A 21,598-nucleotide genomic window follows, 5' to 3' on the forward strand; every position below is an offset into this window, starting at 1 on the left:
GAAGGGAGACAACTGGCGCGGTGTAGTTGACAAATCATTTGCATTTTTTTCTAAAAAGAATAAATCTTACCCCAAAAGAACCAGACCAAAAATATGCCTCAGAGCCAGGAAAGAAGGAAAAAAATGCAATGTTTGGAATAAGAAAATAAACCCCAAACCTCACCGATTTGGGCTGAAAGAAAGCCTCGTTGTACTAGTGAAAAGTTTGAACTGCAGAATATACTTAGAGACGTAGCGCTGTGTTATATACGTTAATATAGAATTATTTGGTATTCATATATGATGTATATTACCTGTAATGTAAATCACTATATATTATGTATTTCTAGCACATGAGTCCTGAAGAAAGTGAATTTCAAACTTGAGTAGCTTGCAGTGGAGGCGCAGGGAAGGGGGGCGCCTCTCCACTGGGACCCGCAGCCCTTCCACTCTTGCTTCTAAAAATTAGCTCTGTGTGGCAGACAGCCCTTGGGTCATTCATTCCTTGCTGGTTTTCGATGCCGTAGAGATGCTACTTTCATTACTGAGGATGATTACGAGATTCTGGGAGCCTTGGATTTATAGCTATTTGCTCAGAAGCACAGGTGACATCCTGGATTTTTAATTGGTGTGTGTTGGGGTGGGGGGGGCAGTATTATAGGCCTGAGCCCTTAACCCAGGGTTCCTCAAACTTTTTAAACAGGGGGCCAGTTCACTGTCCCTCAGACCGTTGGAGGGCCGGACTATTAAAAAAAAAACAAACTATGAACAAATTCCTATGCACACTGCACAGATCTTATTTTGAAGTAAAAAAACAAAAAGGGAACAAATACAATATTTGTATTTGCATGTGGCCCGTAGTTTGAGGACCCCTGCCTTAACCTATAACCCAAGGAGATGGGGTCATTGAAACCTCCAGTCTATAGAAATTTTACCCAATTATTTTGGGTAAAATTTGTTCTTGCAATTGGCATCTCAGGTGGAGGGCTGGGTGGACAGTGTCAACATGGAGTTGAATGGTGGGAGGGCACCCGACTGCTGTTGGAGATGTTGAGAGAGACCCCACACACACACTTGAAATTGGCGATCAGAATCTTAGAGCTTCGTTGTTTACTTTTTTGTGGGATAAGCAATAATGTCTTCAAATTAGAGTTAGACTTTGAAGAAATTCTGGCAAAAGAAGACTTGGTGGAAATGTTGCCTTTTCCACAATTCCCAGGCTGCCCGGGAGGAATGGGCGGGTGTGCTGAGGCAGAAAGCAAGATGGAGCTGAAGCGGCACCGGCTGCGCTCACGGAGAGGATGCAGCGGGGACTTCACTGTCTCAATGGGGTGACCGAGTGGTCGCTCCGGGTGAGCGCAGCGCGGCCTTGCTTCTGAAATGGTTGTGGAAAGCAGGTCCACATTGAAATCATGAGGCTTCCGTTGTAGCTGGGAAAGACCTGGAAAATGTGGAATCTTTTGGACCGACACGGAGAGCTGGGCTGCGCTGCTATTCATGAGCTCTGAGTTGATTAGAACCAGCCTGGGGTCGAGCTGAGGCATAATGAGTAGCCAGCCCCCAGTCCTGCTGAGGCAATGCACCTGGGCGCCGCGCTGGGGAGGGGAAGGTGCTGGGGGAGAGGGAAGGTGCTGGGGAGGGGAGGGAAGGTGCTGGGGGAGAGGGAAGGTGCTGGGGAGGGGAGGGAAGGTGCTGGGGGAGAGGGAAGGTGCTGGGGAGGGGAGGGAAGGTGCTGGGGAGGGGAGGGAAGGTGCTGGGGGAGAGGGAAGGTGCTGGGGAGGGGAAGGTGCTGGGGAGGGGAAGGTGCTGAGGGGGGGAGGGAAGGTTCTGGGGGAGGGAGGGAAGGTGCTGGAGAGGGGAAGGTGCTGGGGGAGGGAGGGAAGGTGCTGGGGAGGGGAAGGTGCTGGGGAGGGGAAGGTGCAGGCTTCTCAGGAAGCGGTTGTTACTCTCCAACTAGGAAAACGTGTATTTCTTGGATCAGACGGAACAAGCAAGGCTGTGCTAGTAGTAAAAACAAGTGAAAGGGCTCAGCTTACTTTGCACTGTGGCGGTTTATATAAAACAGATAAAGTAGAACCCTTCAAATTTTACATAAAAGGCTAGGGATCCAAAAAGTCTGGAGTGAAAGGAGGGAACTAGCGCCAGGGACTCTGCGCCCAAGTCCTTGCCTGGGAGCAGGTCAGGTTCAGGGGCTTTCACAGGCCGGTGGGCTGTTGTCCAAAGCCTCTCTGTTCCAGGCCCTGGTGGCCAATATTCTATTGAACATCCGTGAGCGATCGCATAGTATCAGCTGTGAGCTTTCCTATTGCCCTTCGTCCTCCCTGCGTTTCCTCTCTAGCCATGTCCTCTGCCCGCTGCCACGAAGGAAGATGAAATGGGACCATTTACTTAGATTCTTAGTTAACATATATTTAAGGGCAGAATACCAAGTCCTTGTGGACTCTCCTCATTCCATTCAAATCACACACTCTTCTCCAGGGGACATATTATTAAAGCTCCCTCCTCTTTTACATGAGCTTAGCCTTGAACCCAGAACACACTTCCACAGGTATGAAGCCTTGCCCTTCCTGTGCCGCATTTACTGTCTTGTTTAAAGTACTTTGCCATTCAGAGCCCTGATCGTTTTCAGTGATGTCAACCTCCCCAGGAAATTCTGTGTATTCTTTAAGATAAGTGTCCCAGTAAACAATGGGGGCGGGGAATGAGTGCAAAGGGAAATTTTATGAGGAAATGTAATATAATAAGGCTTTCCCCTACCAAGGCAGGACCAGGAAGTGAAAAAAAATTTGTTTTAAAGCTAAAGCACAGGTGTTACGAAAGAGAAACCAAAACAGGCAATAAAAAGGCAGGCTTGGACTCCAGGGACTTGAACTGAAGGAGCTGCACTGTGGCATTGAACCTGTTCTTTGAACTCAGCTGTTCACTTCCCATCCCATTAACTGGGAGAAAGGTGTCGAAAGTGGGCAGTCCTGGAGGGCACCCAGTGGGCAGCTCGAATGAACACATAGAGAGGACGCTTGCTGGTGAGCTTGACCTGATAAACTAAGGTCCCTCCAGAACTGCGGGTGGGAGTGTAATTTATGGACTAAACCATATGAAATTGAATTTTCCCCACTTTTGAAAAATCGTGGTAAAATATAACAAAATTGACCATTTTAACCTTTTTTTAAGTCCTCACCTGAGGCTGTTTCTTTTAAGATTTGATTTTAGAGAGAAAGGAAGAGAGAAACACGGATATGGGAAACATCAATTGGTTGCCCCACATATGTGTCCCGACCGGGGATCGAACCTGAAACCTAGGAACGTGCTCTGACTGGCAATTGAACCCGCAACCCGTTGGTGTGCGGAACAATGCTCCGACCAACTGAGCCGTCCAGCCAGGACCCACTTGTCATTCATTAGCTTTAAGTACATTCACAATGTCAGGCAACCATCCCCACTTTCCATTTCCAGAACTTTTTCATTGTCCCAAACAGAAACAATGGAATTGAGAGCAGACATCCTTTGTTAAACGTGCATTTTCGTGTGGGGTTAAAAGGCTTGTGTTCAACACTTGCCAATCCTGCCTGGTGGCTATGGGCAAATCACTTACCCTTATTGCGTCCTTACTTAAAACCAATAATAGCAGTGTATGTACTGGCCACCTCACAGGGTTCTGAGGGTTAAATAGAATAACCTGCGTTTAGCAAACCTGCAGTGTACATGGATGGGAGTGTCTGCTTTTTAGGAACTCATAAGCTAGTGGACAAGCCATTCATGGAAAGTTTAAAGACAAGATAAAATATGCTATGAATTATTAGGGCTATGAAGTTTGTGTCTTGGACACCTTATTAAATTTTGTGGTGAAAACTATAGTCTAATACTGTATAAACAAATGTGCCTGTGTGTTTTTAGCATGTTTTTAAAATATATTTGTATTGATTTCAGAGAAGAACGGAGGAGAGAGAGAGATAAACATTCATGATGAGAGAGAATCATGGATCAGCCGCCTCCTGCATGCCCCACACGGGGGATGGAGCCTGCAACCCAGGCACATTCCCTGACGGGAAATGAACCCGGTTCATAGGTGGATGCTCAACCACTGAGCCACACTGGCTGGGCTAAACAGATGGTTTTAAAATTTAGGATGCTAGTATTGTTGTATTGGGAAGTGTTGAACACAAACTAATTCAAATTAGTTTGGATTTTGACCCTTTATTACAAATTAACATAAGGTATAACATAAGTAAGTCTAACTCAGTCCCATACAAATATAATGATTTGTTTTATGGGGTTTTGCGACGATTTTTGCATACAGTTTGGTGTGTACAGCATTTTTAAGTCAAAAGGCAAGCTGTGGTGAACTAGGAACTGCATTCGGGCATCAGGGGTAGTGCCAAGCAGTCCATGCATCTGAAATTAACCTGATAACCTCCACTTTGGAATGTCAACATAGCAGTCTTTTTTTTTTAATTGATTTTTTTTAGAGAGAGGGGGTGAGGAAGGGAGATGGACTTGTTGTTCCATGTATTTATGTATTCATTGGTTGATTCTTGTATGTGCCCTGACGGGGGTCAAACCACAACCTGGGCTGTGGGGCCCAGGCTCCCATCAACCGAGCTACCCTCTCAGGGCCTGGAATATCAACACAGACGGTAGTCTATGTGACATCGTGTTTATCGTGGGCTCAGAAGCCCCTGCGGGTTCCAACAGGGAACGGTGCAGAGGATTTGGCCAGAGGCTCATCGCGCTCCTTCGTGGTTCCTAGCGCTTTGTTTGTCGTCCGCCGCACTTCACCGTGTTTCCCTTGGCTGTTCTGAGGGCGTCTGTGGTCACCGGGCAGTGGGTCAGCGAGGCTGGAGGAAGCCTCAGTGCTTTCAGGTACTGATGTTGCAAGAGCGAGCGTTCGAGTTCCTCGGGGCACCTGCCTCATGGGGGGTGGGAGGGCGCCCCCTGGCACGTCGCCCCCCCGCAGCCCTGGGAGATGGCCACACCTTCCTCCTATCGGTGTGGAGCAGGTGGCCGGGGACTTCGCACCCGTGCCGCCTGGCAGCGTCCCCGCCTCGGGGGCCTGGCCGCCTCCCGGACCCCGTGACGCGGGTCAGCTGCGCCGCTGGGACAACCCCCCCAACCCCCCAGGCCCCGCGGCTTCGAGCGCCCGGCGCGTGGTCTCCGGCCCGAGCCTTTCCGCCGCCCCTCCCCCCACCATCCCGGAACTGGGGGCGGTGACGTCATCATCCGGGCACTCGGCGGCGGAGCCACGGTTCACAATGGAACAAAAACAAGCGGCCCCACTCAAACTCTGAGGGACGCGGCTGCGGCTTGTGCGGTTAACTCTGTCCTGTCTGGTCGGCCTGCCGGCCCCGCGCCGCCAGCTCCTGCCGCGTGGTACGCCGGGTCCCCGCGGGCCTCCCCGCCCGGCCTCCGGCCACCTCAGCCCCCGGCCACCTCAGCCCCCGCTCCGCGGGGAGCCCGGGGCTGGGGAACCGTGTCCCGAGGGGGGCGGGGCGGCCGAGGCGCCTCTGAGCGAACAATCTTCCCCGCCTCGGCGCCCCTCCCCCCGCTTTCCGGGTTCTCCGCGTCTGGCGGCCGGGCTCCCGGGGCGGCGCGCCAGTCTCCCAGGCTGCGGGGCGGCGGGTGGAGGAGGAGCGGAGGGAGGTGCTCGAGGCCAGGGAGTGGGAGGAACAGCTGATCGCCGGGGTAGGTGGGGGCGGCGGGGGCGGGGCCTCGAGGGGCGGGGCCTGCGGGGGGCGGGCTCGCAGGGGGGCGGGGCCGGGGGCTTTGGGCGGCTCTGGAGCGGGTGGGAGTCTGCGCCGCCGCCGCCTGCGCTGGCCGAGCGGTTTTTTTTGTGTGGCTTTTTTTTTTTTTTTTTTTTTGCTTTGGTGGGGCCGCCATATTGACGAGGACGGGCAGCCGCGGCTGCGGAAGGTAGTGGCCGCCGCCAGAGCCGCAGCCCCCGTGCAGCCGGCGCGCCGGGGCCTCCCCGCTCAGCCCCTCCCGCTCTCAGTTCGCAGGCCTCGCGGGAGCCCGTGCGCCGCCCCTCGCGGGAGGCGGCGGCTCAGCGCCCGGCTCGGTCGGCGCCGGGAGCGAGCGGCGAGCCGCAGCGCAGCGAGCAGGCCCGGAGCGCGGACGCGGACGCGGACGGCGAGCGGAGCCCGGCGAAGCGGCCGCTGAGGGAGGAGGAGCGGGAGGAGGTGACGCAGGACAGACGCACCGCCCGGAGCCCGTCGGGGCGCAGAGCCCGGCCTGAGAGGAAGGGAAGAGGGTCGGCGGCGGCGGAGGAGGAGCGGCCGCCGCTGCGGGGCGGGCGCTGCGAGCGCGGAGTCCCGGCTCCCGAGCTGTCGCCTCAGCCTCTCCTCAGACTTCGACGCCCGTCCCCTCACCGGGGGCCCGGGACGCCCCGGGGCCGTCTTGCCCCGGGACCGAGTGGTGCTGCCGGTTCCGCGTGTCCTGCTGCCGGAGACCAGACGCCCGTGTTGTGCGGTGAGTGGCCGCCTCGCCCGGGGCGGGGAGCGGGGGGTGGCGCGCTTTCCCGGGGCAACAGCTGGACTTGGCGGCGGGGAGGAGGGCGAGGGGTGTGTGTGTGCGCCGGGCACCCCGCCGCCCCGGGGGCTTCCCCGCCGCCCCCACCCCGGGCCCCGGCGGGGCGGGAGCGCGCGGCGGGGGCGCGGGGCCGGGCTCCCCGCGGACCGGCGTCCCGGGAGCGTGTGTGTGAGTGTGTGTGTGTGTGTGTTTGGGGCTGGAAGGGAAAATGGCTGACGGCTCCGTCCCTCCCCCTCCTCCCCCTTCCCGTCCTGTCTGGGGCCGAGTGGGAGGATGGAGTCTCCGGGCCCTGCGGGCAGCCTCCGCATCCGCACCCCGGGGGCCGGCGCGGCGTCGGGGGGCTCCCGGCTCCCGGGCCCGGGGCTGCCGCTCGGGCGTACGGGCGGCCGCCCTCCTCCCCATTCTTGTTCCACTTGACACCGAACGCCATTACTGAGGTGGAGTGATTTGGAGCCGGAGCGCTAGGCCTCGGCTCCGTCTGGCCATCGAACCCCGCGGCTCGGCCGCTTGCCCCCGCCCGAGCCCGCAGCTTCCCCGCGACCCCGGCCGCCGCCGGGTCATCGCCGCCGGGGCCCCAGCGGACGGTGTCGGGATGCAGACATCGCTCCCAGGCTCCCTCGGACCCACCGCCTTGGCTATTTTTAACCGTTTCTGCCCAAAAGAGTAGCCGGTGCGAGTTCGGGAACGAGGAAACCTCCCGGTTGTGGGGACGCGAGGCTTCGGCGTCGGGCAACGGTTCCCTTTTCATTCATTGTGGGAGCAGGTGCCGACGGGTTTTGGGGGGATTTGTGTGCCTTTATGCAGCGGCTGGGACCCGCCCGGGGGTTTCCTCGCTTTTCCCAGGCAAGTTGGTTAAGATTGCGCAGGTTCTTTTTGAAAAGCTCCGCAGTTGCAACGTGAAAGTGGATTTTCCGCTGTTCCGTTGGCACAGGTGTGTGGCCTGTCTTCACACGGGCTTTGAATGTAAACCCACCGAGCGAGGTCCATGTTCGTTAAAGGTTCTTGCTTTATTTCGGGGGCGGGGGGGCGGGGAGGGAATATTCGATGGCCTTCCTTCACCTGAAAACCCTTGAGTCCCTGAAGTCGACATAACGCTGGTATATCTTCACTTCGGAGGAAAAATTTGGAGTGCCTCCATTAGGCAACTTTTCTGCAGGCACGTCACCCTCTCTCTCGGAGCTCATTATCTGCTCGGTGATGATATGGTAAGGACTGGTTAACCATGACTAGCTGGGTTTTGTTAACCTGTACACTTGAACTTTGTAAAAATAGAGCCTGCAAACTCTCCTTCAGCTCTGCCTGCTCGGCTGATTTCAGTGGGCTGCCATTTTGCTTTCAGCAAATGCCTTCCAAGAGCTTCAAGATTCGTGTATTAAATATACAAAATGTATTGATATTTGGCCTCTCGGTTTTAAAGCTGGGACGTTGTCTTAGAACTTGAACTCTTTAAGCTTTATTGTCCCAGTGTTTAGATAACAGTGAAAACCAGAAGTATTTCAAATTGGTGTACCAAGGGGGAACTCAAAATGTTCCTCATATATTTTGCTTTCTCTAATTAAAAAAATAACACATTTGAACTTACACGAATTTTTGCTCCCTGTTCCTTTTAAAATGTATGTATTTTTTGCGTGAACCTTTAACTTGTAATTCTCTACATATTATCTTGACGTTCTTTTGTTTGCTGACCTTGGTAGTTTCTGAGGGAAAATTTCTGGAGGGATTAGATAACAGCAAGAACATTCAGATGTGGAAATCTAAATTCTTCAGAAAGTAACTTGGAAGACACATTTTACCTTTCATCAAATTATTGGAATCTCTTGGTGTTCCGTAGTTCTCCTGTTTTATCACGAATGCTCGAGTGGGATTTACTTTGGATCTTTTTTCTTTCAGGATTTTGAAATACATTTTCTAACATCTCAAGAAGATGAGAGGTTGCATGGCTATCTCCAGAGATAATTTTTCTTTGATGTGGTATTAATAATGCTCTTGCAGTTTTTGAAGGTGGATGTTTTCCATGAATTTACTTATCCTGGATTTGTTAGTTCTTGAGTAGTTGGACACAAGGAAGCATTCTTTCAGGCCATTTATTATTTCGGAAGGACAATTTAAAAACTAATAAAGTTTTCACACTTCAGATTCAGAATTTTAATATTGAAACCAGTCTTTGTTTAAATCAGGTTGACGAGTTGTGGTAAAAGGGTTAGCTTTTGGACAGTTACCTGGTGGGGGCGAGGGGTGTCTAATGCTGTGGTTGTTGAGCTAGTTGTTGATTTTTAATTCTAAAAGAATGTAATGCTTTATAATAGCCTGCATTATATTCCCTCTTTTACTGTTACGTTTTTTGAATCTTGATTTTGTTTTTTCTCAAAAATTGAAAACCATGGTTTTACTTTCCACTTGGTTCTTTTAGGAGCTATAAAAGCTATTGTATTTATGGCTAAGTTGTCTTATTTTATTGTTGTTAATGTTCACGCAAGGATATTTTCCCCATTGATTTTTTTTGGAAGGGATGGGGAGAGACAGAAACATCAATGTGAGATGACTAGTTGCCTCCAGCATGAGCCTGCAATCAAGACCGGAATCGAATCCGGGACCCTTATATCTGAGGGTGGACCCTCCATCCACTGAGCCAAACCGGCTAGGGCTAAGTTGTCTTGTTTTAACATTCAGAGTCTAATGTTAGTAATTGGGAAAGGTTTCATGCATCAGACCCCACCCCTGGCTGCACATTAGAATCACTTGGGGGAGTTAAAAAAAAAATACAGATGCTCGGGTCCCACTCCCAGAGACTGAAGAATTGTTCTGATATGGGGTCGGGGCAAAGCTCTTTGTTGAAAGCACTGGAGGGTGACATCTCAGATGCAGCCGGGCTTGCAGACCACCGCGTTACTGCTGTGAGTATGTTCTTACTGAACTTTCAAGTGGATAAATCAGATCAATTTGGTTTTTTCTCAACTGTTCTCAGTTATCAGCATAATTGTAATTTATTAAGCATTGAAAAGTGCCAGCACTACGTAAACCATTTCCCACTTCCTACCTTCCAGAGAGAGTATTCTCTCCATTATACAGATGAGGGACTGAGGCCCGGCAGGCGCAACCAGTGGTGCTTCCGCTACTGCGTCACATTAGTGAAACAACGCTGATCACTGTGGGTTTTTAAAAAAAAAAACAAAAAACAAAAAAAAACACTTAGAACTTTTGGGTTTTCTATACTGGAGTAACTTTAGATTAAAAATTTTAAATATGACAATAATCTGCAATTTGGGAAATACCTTGGTTGGTCCAGGGATATGCTAAAGCTCTGAGGCAAGTATGTTCTTTCCCTTCCACGTGTCTCCCAACACGTTCAGGTTGATAGTTTAGTTGATGGGTGTGTTTACTATTAAAATGACGTTAGGCAACTTTTAACTTTTTTTATTTAATTCTTTATTGTTTAAAGCATTATATATAGTAGTACATATGTCTCCTTTTCCCCCATTGACCTCTCCCCGGCCACCCCCACCCCCCACCACAGGCCCTCGCGCCCCCCGCCCCCCCCCCCCCAGTGTCTGTGTCCATACAAGTCCTTTGGTTGATCTCTTACCCCCACCCCCTTTCTTAAAAGATGCAAAATGGAGGCATTGTCTCCCAGTAATTTATTTAAATCAGCTCACAAGTGAACATTTAGTATCATGTGAGCATCTGTGTTCAATTTGAGAATTCGAAGTTTTATTTAGCCTTGTTTACTCTCTACATTTTACAAAAGCTTTTTTAAACTAAGGGCTTTATTTTGCATTTTTATAGTTTTGGCTGATAATTTTATGGAATGAATGAAATAGTGATAACACTTTATTGTTTCTTTTAATTCCTTTGGTCTCGCCATTGTGCTAAATTCTGTATGGAGAGAAGAGAGGAAAGCCTGCTAACATAGAATCTCTGAGCATTCTTAATGTGGCACGTGATTTGTCCGATCTTTCTGTTAAAGTAACGATTACTATAGTCTTATTTTCTATGCTATAAAGTCTATCATAAGGAAAATAGACTTAATGAATCTTCTGTTATGTATATATTGGAGTTTGGATTATCACTCAGTTATTGCTATTCAATAACAATGGCCGATGTAATATACTTTTAAGGAATAAGGTGTGAAAAGATATACCGTTAAGATGAGCTATCTTATGTTTATTCTTTAAATGTGCTGTGCTTGTCTTGTGAGCTTCAGTGAACACCCATCCACTATACACGTATTCCACAGCAAATGAGTTTCCAATCTTTTCTCTCAATCTTATTTTCACAACGATTTTCCCACCTCACTGTGTATCAGAATCACCTGTGGAGCTTAAAAAAAAAGTATTGGCCCAGCCGGTGTGGCTCTGCTCAGTTGGCTGGAATGGCATCCCTTGCACCAGAAGGTCAGGGCACCTACCCAGGTTTCCTGTTCCATCCTGGGTTGGGCACGTGCGGGAGGCAACCAATAGATGTTACTCCCCTCTCCCTCCCTCCCCCTCTTAAGAAAAACCCAATAAAAATGTATTACAAATACAAAACCTCAAAAGATGATTCTGATACGCGGTTAGGGGTTTCTGGTTCTTTTTGCAATTCATTTTGGGGAAAGGGGAGATCTGAGGCTGAGATTGTGCCCTACCATTAGACAGTAATATTCTTGCTTGAGTTAGTTTTGTCAGTCACACTGCTAACAGTTCCAGGCACAGACACTGTGAGAGCTTCAGACCCGGGTGAGTCATGGGAAGAGACCCGGATAGCACTTAGGATTTTATGCACATACACACACATAAAATGTATTTGTTAATCACCTCTTACTTAGAGTTATGGTTCCAGCTCTGATACTGACATATCTGTTAAGGCATTAGTTTCCTTTTTATCTATTCAACACATTAATTGGGCTAGAAATTACTATTGTCTAGAATCTTATTTTGTATGAAATTGGGAGGGGGGGACATTGGACTAGCTGATCTCAAAAGTTGTCCTAACTAATTTTGTCATTCATTATTGTGCATCCTAGGAGACTGAATTAAGTTACTGTATTCGACGTCTATCTAGTTGGGATATAAGCCAATGGAATTTTCCTTTTACCTTTCAGTTTCTTTAAATAAGTTAAATAGAATTTCATTCTGAGCCCCAGTCTTCTCCACTGAGCCCAGATGCCATGCACAGCAGAAGTGGATTCTCTCCAAATGCTTGCATGCTGGCTTTAGGAGTCTGGAATGATATGCTCTGGCGTCACCCCTTCCTCCTGCCATTTCTTTCCCGTATTGATGCTCTGTAAGTTACCTCCATACTGTGTCTTTCTTTTTGTTTGATTTTTCTTAGATGATTAATTTTGCCCTCCAAATTCTTTTAGGTTGGTGGCACCCAGTTGGTCAGACTCAAGATCCTAAGTCTGCCGATACATCCCTAGCACCTAGAAAGTTCCTGGCACATAAGGCAGTTGATAATATTCTGTTAGATAAACAGTCCACCATATTCTTGGTCTGATTTCTCTCCTCACCCCCCCCTCCCCAATTCTCTTTATTGCTTGGAGTTAAACTTGACCTAATAATCCTTTTATGATGAGCAGCTCTGAAAGGAGTCTTAGCTCTAGTCAAACTCTGGTTTTCAGATAAGGAACGTGGCTCAAAGAGGTAAAGGAACTCGACTGAGGTACATGGAGCTGTTTCCAGATGTAACGAGTCACATTAATTAGTGGATTCTTTAAATCCCATTACCTTTGTAGTCACTCTCATAAAATTTACACTGAAGTCTCTCCCTAGTTGATAATGAATCATAAAGTCAGGGAGTCTGTCCTTTATCTTTGTGTGTTATAGAGAGCACGTAGTATTACATTGTTTACAATAACTGTTTGCCCGAATGGCAAAATCTGGAGGAATATTTGACCTCCAGTAACTTGAACTGCTCCTATGAAATGGATGTGTCATCACATCATGACCCCCTTTCAGTTCTCCTTCCTGTAACTGATCAATCATGTAAGCATGGGTCGCTTTAGACTCATATGGACCAACCATCATCAAAGGAATTTTTTTTACTGGGATGATTTTGAGTTGGTAGTTTTGGGTCCCATCCTCAGCCACGAAGCCTGTGGAGTGGGAAGAGAGAAAAAATTAGGAAGAATAAGGAGTCTTTGACTTCTTTCCTGTTTTTCCCATTTCCCTCCTATTGACTGTGGTGGTTATTGGGGGGTGTGAGTTTAGGTTGCTGGTTACTTAGAATTTCTTGTAAGTGCGCTCAATCCACTTGGACCCCAGAGAGCATGGAAATGACTGTGTGGCGTTAGACCCATGTTCTTTTACCTGATGGTGTTCTGTCTCTGATTAAGGTAGTGGAGAAAGGATTGGTTGCTCTCCTTGATAACACCTCAGCAAACTTCCTCTAAAGGGCCGGATCATAAATATTTAGGGCATTGCACTTAGAGTCTAAGAGAACATCGTGGTGTTTGATACTCATGTTAAAGGAAAGCTCAATTGGAACGATGCGTTATCAAAATAGTTTATTATTTTCATGTCTTCAGGGATAGTGTTCTGTATAAAGTTTTCAGAGCACACTAAAGCTTACTTTTAAGTACTTAAACCAGTTTATTTGCTGGAAAGCTGCCTAAAGTTCTATACTTTATAACTTTTATCTGATTATGAAGTCAGTATATTCTGTTAAAAAGCTGAGCCGGTTTCGAGCTCTCTGCACCTTGTAGCCTCACAAAATTGAGGAAATCAAGGGCCCTGCACACGGCCAGGTGAAACGATGCCACATCTGTCAAGATGGAGAAAAATATGGACAATGTGAAGTTTACCGTCCAGTGCAGCAGATGCCTGAGTACCTTGGTCATCACAGACACTGGCAGTGAAGGAGCTGAAATGAACCAGACACTGATCTGTAATGTTAACCCCCCCCCCAAGAAAAAGTTTGGGGAATGTAAGGGGGGCGGGGGGGCAAACACAAACCCTACCTCTGATAATTTCATTGTGTTGAAACAACCATATTACAGATATGTGTTGAATAAAAGGTTCTCAGCAGTTACATGATGAATTTACTAAGTCATGTCCTGCCTCCACTTCTACCTCGGGACCCGAGTGTGTGCATTTGTTCACCTGCCTGGGGAGCGGTTTTCATGTTCCTCCTTCCCAGCTCCTTTTTTAAAAAAACATACATATTGTTGTTGATTTCAGAGAAGAAGGGAGCGGGAGAGAGACATCAATGATGAAAGAGAATCATGGATCAGCTGCCTCCTGCACGCCCCACACTGGGGATCGAGCCCACAATCCGGGCCTGTGTCCTTGACCGGAATCGAACCCAGGACCCTTCAGTCCGAAGGCTGACACTCTATCCACTGAGCCAAACCAGCTAGGACCCCAGCTCCTTTTTAAGATAGTGCTTTTGTAAATACTGCTCAAAACTGTCGTCATGAGGTTGACTTTAATATAATTTTCCAACGGAATTTCCTGCTATTTTTGTCCCATCTCCCTATCCTCCATTTACTTGCCTCCCAATTCTCCATACACTCCCCATGCTTTCCCATTTCTGCGACTCTCCTAATATTCCTTTTAGAGTGGCCTGGTTGTTTGCCTGTGCCAGTAACATCTTGAACATAATTTAATTGCTCTTCGGCCTGGTCCATTTTATGTTTCTGTTGCTTTTCCTCTTCAGTGGCTACTGAGCTTTACAGGATTATGCACATAAACTAACAGCCCCAGGCTTCTTTGAATAAATGTGGGGTTTGGGGGGGGGGCGGTTGTGTGTTTTTAAGCTATCTCTGTTTTCTAATAATGGTTATTTTCGTGGTTCAGGTCTTGGTCACCTCCCTTTGTGTGTGCTGGCCTGGGACATGAGATTGCAGTGCATGCTACAGTCATGCATGTGGAGAGTGAGGGCCTCTTACAAGAACTGGGTAATGGGCTCTGCTTCCTGTTTCTCTGCCTTTTCCCATTTTAAAACGTTACCTAGTCGTCACCTTAAGTAAGGTCCCAGCTTCTGCCTATTGGCTGATAGAGATGTTTCTTTGTCTTGCAAGCGGTACTGCCTGCTTGAGAACAGCTCTGTGCCAGCAGCTGCGTGGTGTCTTGTGTGTGCATTTGCAGGTTAGATGCATTTTGCTCTTTTATAAAAATAATTGGAAAACAAAAGGGCCTGTCTGGAGGTCTCAGCGGTGTCCTTGTGACAGGGAATGATCAGGATATGAACCTGTATGTAACCTTGCGGGGTTAGGTTGTGCTCACTGCTCGTGTTGGTTGACTTTGTTCAGTGCTCAATGAAATAATTAGAATGAAACGGAATTAAGTATGGCAAATGTGTAATAAACCTTATAGATATATATAAAAGGTGAGGTATAAGTAGAGGGTTTATAATACTTTCCTGTGCTCTGACTTGAGAATTGGGAAAAAACCTAAAAACTCATCTTTAATTAGTATGTATATAGCTGTTTACTGTGTCCTTTAGAGATATTAATCAATTATTCAAAATTCTTGAATTCTTCTTGACTTGGAGCTGGAGGGGGGTTGTGGGTCCAGACTGAGGGTTGGGGGAGGAACCTAGTGTAGCACCTGCAGGTGTGTTCCTTGCCTGATGGTGGAGGTCATTGTCTGACCAATATAAACGTTCGCCTCTGCTTGAGGATTGTCTCGGTGCATCATGAGAAGGAGAATCATGTCAGTGAAAGGAGAATCATGGAAAGATGCTCTGCCTTCCGTTTTTGGTGTTGTTTTTTTTTAAAAAAACAACATTCATCTTTTAAGTTGAAGAGCTTTTGTTTGTGTGGGGTTCTAGCCCATGATATTTACTACATTAGAACCTAAAGCAGACATTTAAAACATTTATGTATGCACTCAAAACAAAGATCATTGCATGTTAATGTAAATAATGCTTTTATGGAAAAGAACTTTCCCCAAACAGGAATTAGTGAGAAGAGCGTTGCTGTTTTACATGTTTGCAAATTTGCATATCTGGCTTAATCGAAGACAGCTGGATTCTCTCTCTGCTTCTGCCTTCAATCTGTTGTCACATAATTACATGCTGCCTCGGGAAGAACTCCGCTGTACACCTGAGGGAGAATGGCCGGGAAATTGGCAAATCCCGCCTTATTATCATGAAAACGGTTTTCATCTTTACTATGAATTTTTACTTTTTAATTGAGATATAACTTGCATACAGCAAGTCTGCAAATTTGAAATGTGTAGTTTGATAACTTTTTACAAATGTCTGCAGAACTACCATTCAGATCAACATAGACAATCTCTAGCACCCCGGAAGGCTCCCTCACACCTCCTCCCCCCACCCCCAAAAAGAAAACCACCCCCCAGTATTCTGACCATCTTTCAGTGAGTTAGTTATGCCCATTTAAGAACTTTATATAAAAGGAATAACCGTATGCACCTTTGAGTCTCGCTTCTTTTACCTGACATATGCTTGATTATTTTTTTTCTTTTGCATTACTGTGTAGTCATTGAATGAAATATGCCATGGCTTACGTCTCCATTTTATTGTTATAGACATTTGGATTTTTAGTGTTTTTACCAATTTTAAAAAGTGTGACCATGATTATTTTAGTCCATGTCTGTCGATGGTGGTCTTTGCTATGCACGCAGAAGTGGAATTGCTGGGTTATAGGGTATATGAGTATTTAGCTTTAATAGATACTAGATTTCCCAAGGCACTGGTTGTCCCAATTTAGAATCCCACCAGCAGTGTCACTCAGGTTACTCTTCCTCATCATCACTTCTCATTGTTAGTCCTTTTAACTTTAGCCATTTTGATGGAGATTTAAGAATTTCTAATTGTGGCTTAAATGTGCATTTGCCTGTAGAAGTTCATAATCTTTTAATATGTTTATTGGTCTTACTGATACTTACCTCTTGCTTACCTATAAAATTTTAAGTTTGACCAGCAGACAGCTTTAAGCCTTGTAGCACAAAATCACTAGTTGAGTGAATTTTTTGAAAGAAGGTATTTTTAAAAATGAACTTAATCACCCAGCCGGTATGGCTCAGTGGATTGAGTGTCATCCCATGTTCGATTCCCAGTCAGGGCACATGCCAGGGTTGTGGGCTCCATCCCCAGTAGGGGCAGTGCAGGAGGCAGCCAATCGATGTTTCCATCTTTCTCCTTCTCCCTCCCTCTCTTAAAATCAGTAAAAAATGGTTGTCTTCCTTATGATGATCAATTTCTTCCCACATCAGATTTTTAAAAAAAAAAAAAAAGACCTTTATTTAGTAACAAGGGAGATTAAACATCCTGTTAATTAAAAAACTTTGGTTTTAGAATATGTCTGGAAAGATCTTTTCTCTTGAGAGATTCAATACTTAAGACTGAAAAACAGCCTTCAGATGTAAACCAGGAAGACAACAAGGATTTGGAGAAAAAGGATCCCTTGTTGGCGGAAATGTAAATTGGTGCAGCCACTATGGAAAACACTATGGAGGTTTCTCAACAAATTAAAAGTAGAACTACCATATGATTCAGTAATTCCACTTCTGGGTATTTATTTGAAGAAAACGAAAACACTAACTCACAAAGATCTATGCAAATGTCCAACTAATGAATGCATAAAAATGTGTACCATACAAGGGAATACTTTATGACAATAAAAAGAAATGCTGCAACTTGCATGGACCTCACAAATAATGATGCTAGGTGAAAGAAGCCAGTCACAAAAGATTCCATATTATATGACGCCATTTATAGGAAATGTCCAGAATAGACAAGTCTCTAAAGAGAAAAACGAGGTTAAATTAGGACTGGAGTGAGGGAGGAGGGACTGGGGCGTGATTGATGCTAATGGATATGGGGTTGCTTTTTGGGCTGATGAAAATGTTCTAAAATGGATTGTGCTAATTGTACAACTCTGAATAAAGTACAATCAAGTGAATTGTACACATTATGGGTGATTCATATGGTAAGTGAATTGTATCTCAAGGCTGTTATTTTTAAATTATTATATGTAACATTTAATATCCTGAAGATAATCTCATTGACTAAAAGGAATTTCCAATTCTTTGGTTTCAAACCTCTTCAAAGTCTTTACATTTGTGACTTAATCTAACTGGAGAATTGGGTAAAAAGAGGACCCCCTTGGAAGCACATTGGAAATGGTGATTATTGATCATCTGTCTTGCATAAATGTTGACTCTAAATGAAATGAGGTCTTTGTTTTCAGTGTATTGGATCAGCATTTCATGATTGGATTGGTGACGTCTATAAGTGAACTAATTGTGATAAAGATTGGTAAGAACTATTAATGGATAACTTCGTTGTTCTGTCATTTTACAAGGAGGAAACTGATGAGTAAGCATATCTTCTGTGGCATTTGGTATGTGATTGTGTCAAATGTTTTAAGTCACCATTGCTCACTTATTAGGTTGATTTGTTTTAGGGACTGAAACTTGCTGGGACCTCACCGTTCAGAAGGATTTGATGAATGAATGTTTAAAGGGTATAGCTTCCTCTTGAAAAGCAATCCAGGTGTATATACACTATAAAGCTAGGTGCTTTAAAGGATTATAGTGTAGAAAGTTGTGATTATTAACTTTCTGTTCAGGGGCAGAACTATAACAATAATAGGTGGGTATTAGTGACAAGGGAAGTAAACTTTGATTCCCAGGAGGGAAGATCTCCCTGCTGACTTCGTGGGCTTCACAATGCTGTGACCGAAAATGTTCAGGGGGAGATGGCATGTCGAAATTCTACATTTGGAGCATTTAATTTCCAAATTTTAATAGTCTTTGTGCACCTGTTTCCTTTTCCTTGCAGTATCTCTTCGTTGTTGTTTTTGTGCTCAAGTGTTTTCTTTTAAAAACTAGTGTTTTGTTTGCATTTTTATATTAAACATTAGTACACGTGATTTGTCCTTGTGCACTCGGAATGTATATGTTCTGCTCTTCAGTAGAGTGTTCTAAGTGTTAAAATCTCTTGTTTTTAGTTTGTAATTGAGGTGTAATTGACAGCATTATTAGTTTCAGGTGTACAATGTAATGATTTGATATTCATATATATTGCAGAATGATCAGCACCATGAGTACAGTTAAAATCCATTATTATATATTGTTAAAAATTATTTTTCTTGTAATGAGAACTTTCAAGGTCCATTTTCCTAACTACTTTCTTCCCCCATGTTTTTATTGATTTCAGAGAGAGAGAGAGAGAGAGACACAGACACATTGATGGGTTGCCTCCTATATGCACTGCGACCAGGGATCAAACCCACAACCTGGGTATGTGCCCTGACCTGGAATTGAACCAGTGACCTTTTGGTGCACGGGACGATGCTCAACCAACTGAGCCACATGGGCCAGGGCTTCCTAGCTACTTTGAAATATGTCAGACAATACTATTAACTACTAGAGGCTTGATGTATGAAATTGGTGCTGGGTAAGGTCCCTAGGCCTGGCCGGTGATCAGGGCTGATCGGTGATCAGGGCTGATCGGGACCTTCCACCAGCCAGCCAGGGCCTTCCTTCATTCCCTGCCGCCCCCTGGTGGTCAGCACATGTCATAGTGAGTGATCGAACTCCCACGGGGACACTTTGCATATTAGCCATATATATATAGTCACCAGGCTGTACATTACATCCTATGACTGACTTATTTTATAACTGGAAATTTGTACCTTTTGACCACCTTTGCCCATTTGTCCATGAGGCAATCACCAATCTTTTCTCTCTATACCATGAGCTTGGGGTTTTATGTTTTCATTTTAGATTCCATATATAAGTGAGATCTTACAGTATTTCTTTTTCTGGTGGACTTATTTCACTTAATGCCTTCATGGTCCATCCATGTTGTTGCAAATTTAAGATTTCTCTTTTATTTTTTGCTGTTAAGTTGTATGAGTTCATTAGCCCCTTATCAGATATATGATCTGTAAATATTTTCTCCAGTTAAGTTGCCTTTTCATTTTGTTGCCGTTGCTGTGCAGAAACATTTTAGTTTGTAGTCCCATTTCTTGTTAATCTTTTGCTTAGTTCTATCCATTAGAAAAGTGGGACATTGTAGTCTTTAGTTATTGTTGAATTGTCTATTTCTTTTCATATATTTTAAGGCTCTGTTATGTTGCGCCTATATACTTATAATTGTTCTATCTCCTGATAAATGGGCCCTTTTATCGTAGACTATTCCTCTTTATCTTGAGCAGTCCTTTTGTCTACAGTCAATTTTACTTTTCTAAATGAATAGCCACTCTGGCTTTCTTATGGTTGCTGTTTCGCATGATGCTTATTTTTCAACCAATTTGTATCCTTGGCTCCAAAATCTGTCTCCTGTTGACATTATGTGATTGGATCTTCCTTCTTCAATTCCAGCCTGTCTCTTCATTGTGATTGGACCCACTCAATTTCATGTCATTACTGACATACAGTATCCCCCCCTTATCCACAGGGGATACACCCCCAGACACCTGAAACCACCAATTATATCCCAAACCCTCTATGCACTACGGATCTCATTGTAGCTGTTGGATTTGCGTTTCCCTAAGGCTAATTAATGATCGTGAGCATCTTTTCGTGTGCTTTTGGCCCATTTCTGTATCTTTGGAGAAATGCCTCTTCGTATTCTTTGCCTATTTTTAAATTGGATTGTCTTTTTATTAGAGTTGTAAGAATTCTTTTATGTTTCAGATACAAGTCCCTTATTAGATTCATGACTTAGAATTTGTTTCTCCCATTCTGTGGGTTGTTTTTTCATTGCCTTGACTTGCATTTGTGTATAGTTTATCATAATAATGTAAGAATGATGAGTCCTGTGCTGATGATAATGTTATTGGGGTGGGAAAACGTGCTGGTGGAGTTGGAAAATCAGGCCTTTTCTCCAGCGAAGGCTACGTTTGAACATTGCTGGGGACTCCGCTGTTGGAAGTAATTTGCTGCAGTTCAAAGTCCGGTGTGTGAAAGCTCCCCTCCCTGTTGAACAGTAGTTCTTGAGCATTTTCTGTATATGCCCCATCTCTTAGGAATACAGCTGTTGTGTTCTAGAAGAAAAGTCTGTGGTTACATAGCCATTAACGATGACTTAGAATACTTACCATGCGAAAATCATAAGTGAAAAGTCCAGTTTTAGAAAAAGTGCTTCTGCATTAAAAGCATTTTGCTAGAGTTCCTCTTCAAGGTGGGGGTGTGAGGAGAGGAATGGAAGTTTCTTCCTGATTTTTCAGCATCAGTGCATGGCCTGGGAGTTCACGGTGGACACCCTGGAGCTTGTGCTGTTGGGTTAGAACCCTGGCTCTTCCCCTGTGACCGCCTAGTTATCTGCCCAGTTTCTTTACTCCTGAAATGGGGCTCATTATATGCTATTCTGAAGGTTAAATAAACTTGTGCATGTAACTCGCTTGGAATAGAGCCTCACACGAAGTAAGCACTCACGTTAGCGGTTATAATTGCCCTTAATAAGAAAAACTGTATTGAAAAGTATTGGAATTGGGGACTGAGTGAGTGTTGGGAAAAGAAGTTATGGCTGAGTGTGAATGCCCTTGAATCCTAGTGCTTACATAACAGGTGGAGAGGAGGGAGCGGGCGCTGTTTCAGAGGTTGACAGTGTTGGGAGTGGAGACCAGCCGGGCTGCTGTTCACATTGGAGTCCGGCCTGGAGGGGTGGGCATGGGAGTGGAAAAGATAACACTGATGCCCACTGATGCCAATGGGAAGGGGTTTGACCCACGCCAGCCCCCCGTTTTAGTGTGAGCACCTGCTTGTGTGCCAGTGAGGCCCTGGCATTCAGTGAGGAGCAGAGTTCAGGGAGAGATTCTAGCCTATAAGGACCATTTGAGCAGAGAGAGAGAATAATAATCGGGGAGGGGAAGAGCCTTCCTTGTCCGGGGGGGGGGGGGGGGTCTCTGGTATTAAGGACTTACCATTGAAAGCTGCTGGAGAAAGCCAGTTCAGCAAAGTGTGAAATAACTAGTAAGTGTCTCGCTTATTTCAGAGAAAGAATGCCAGCCTGGTGGCTCAGTCAGTTGGAACATCGTCCCCTACACCAGAAGGTTGTGAGTTCGAGTCCTGGTCAGGAGGCAGATGGTTGATGTTTCTCAGACCTCTCCCTCCCCCCCCCCTTAAGAAAACAAACATAATGGCAATCTTGATCCAGGTAGAAGGTGATGTTTTTCTCATCTTGGAGATGGTGAGATGCT

At 45.8% G+C, this 21,598-nt stretch overlaps 1 protein-coding gene across 8 annotated transcripts in view; it reads left to right on the plus strand.

Moving 5' to 3' along the window:
* The first annotated feature begins 5,824 nt into the window (after positions 1-5,824).
* LOC132223847 (probable ubiquitin carboxyl-terminal hydrolase FAF-X) overlaps positions 5,825-21,598 on the plus strand; it is a 71,885-nt gene continuing 56,111 nt past the window's right edge. For 5 of the 8 annotated variants that reach the window (XM_059678883.1, XM_059678884.1, XM_059678886.1 and 2 more), the window contains exon 1: positions 5,826-6,441. The gene's annotated coding sequence lies outside the window, so the exon portion shown is untranslated. Of the gene's footprint in view, positions 6,442-21,598 lie in introns of all 8 variants that reach the window. The other 3 variants (XM_059678881.1, XM_059678882.1, XM_059678889.1) reach the window with 1 other exon arrangement.

Source organism: Myotis daubentonii, chromosome X, assembly GCF_963259705.1.
Source record: "Myotis daubentonii chromosome X, mMyoDau2.1, whole genome shotgun sequence".
Taxonomy (NCBI): domain Eukaryota; kingdom Metazoa; phylum Chordata; class Mammalia; order Chiroptera; family Vespertilionidae; genus Myotis; species Myotis daubentonii.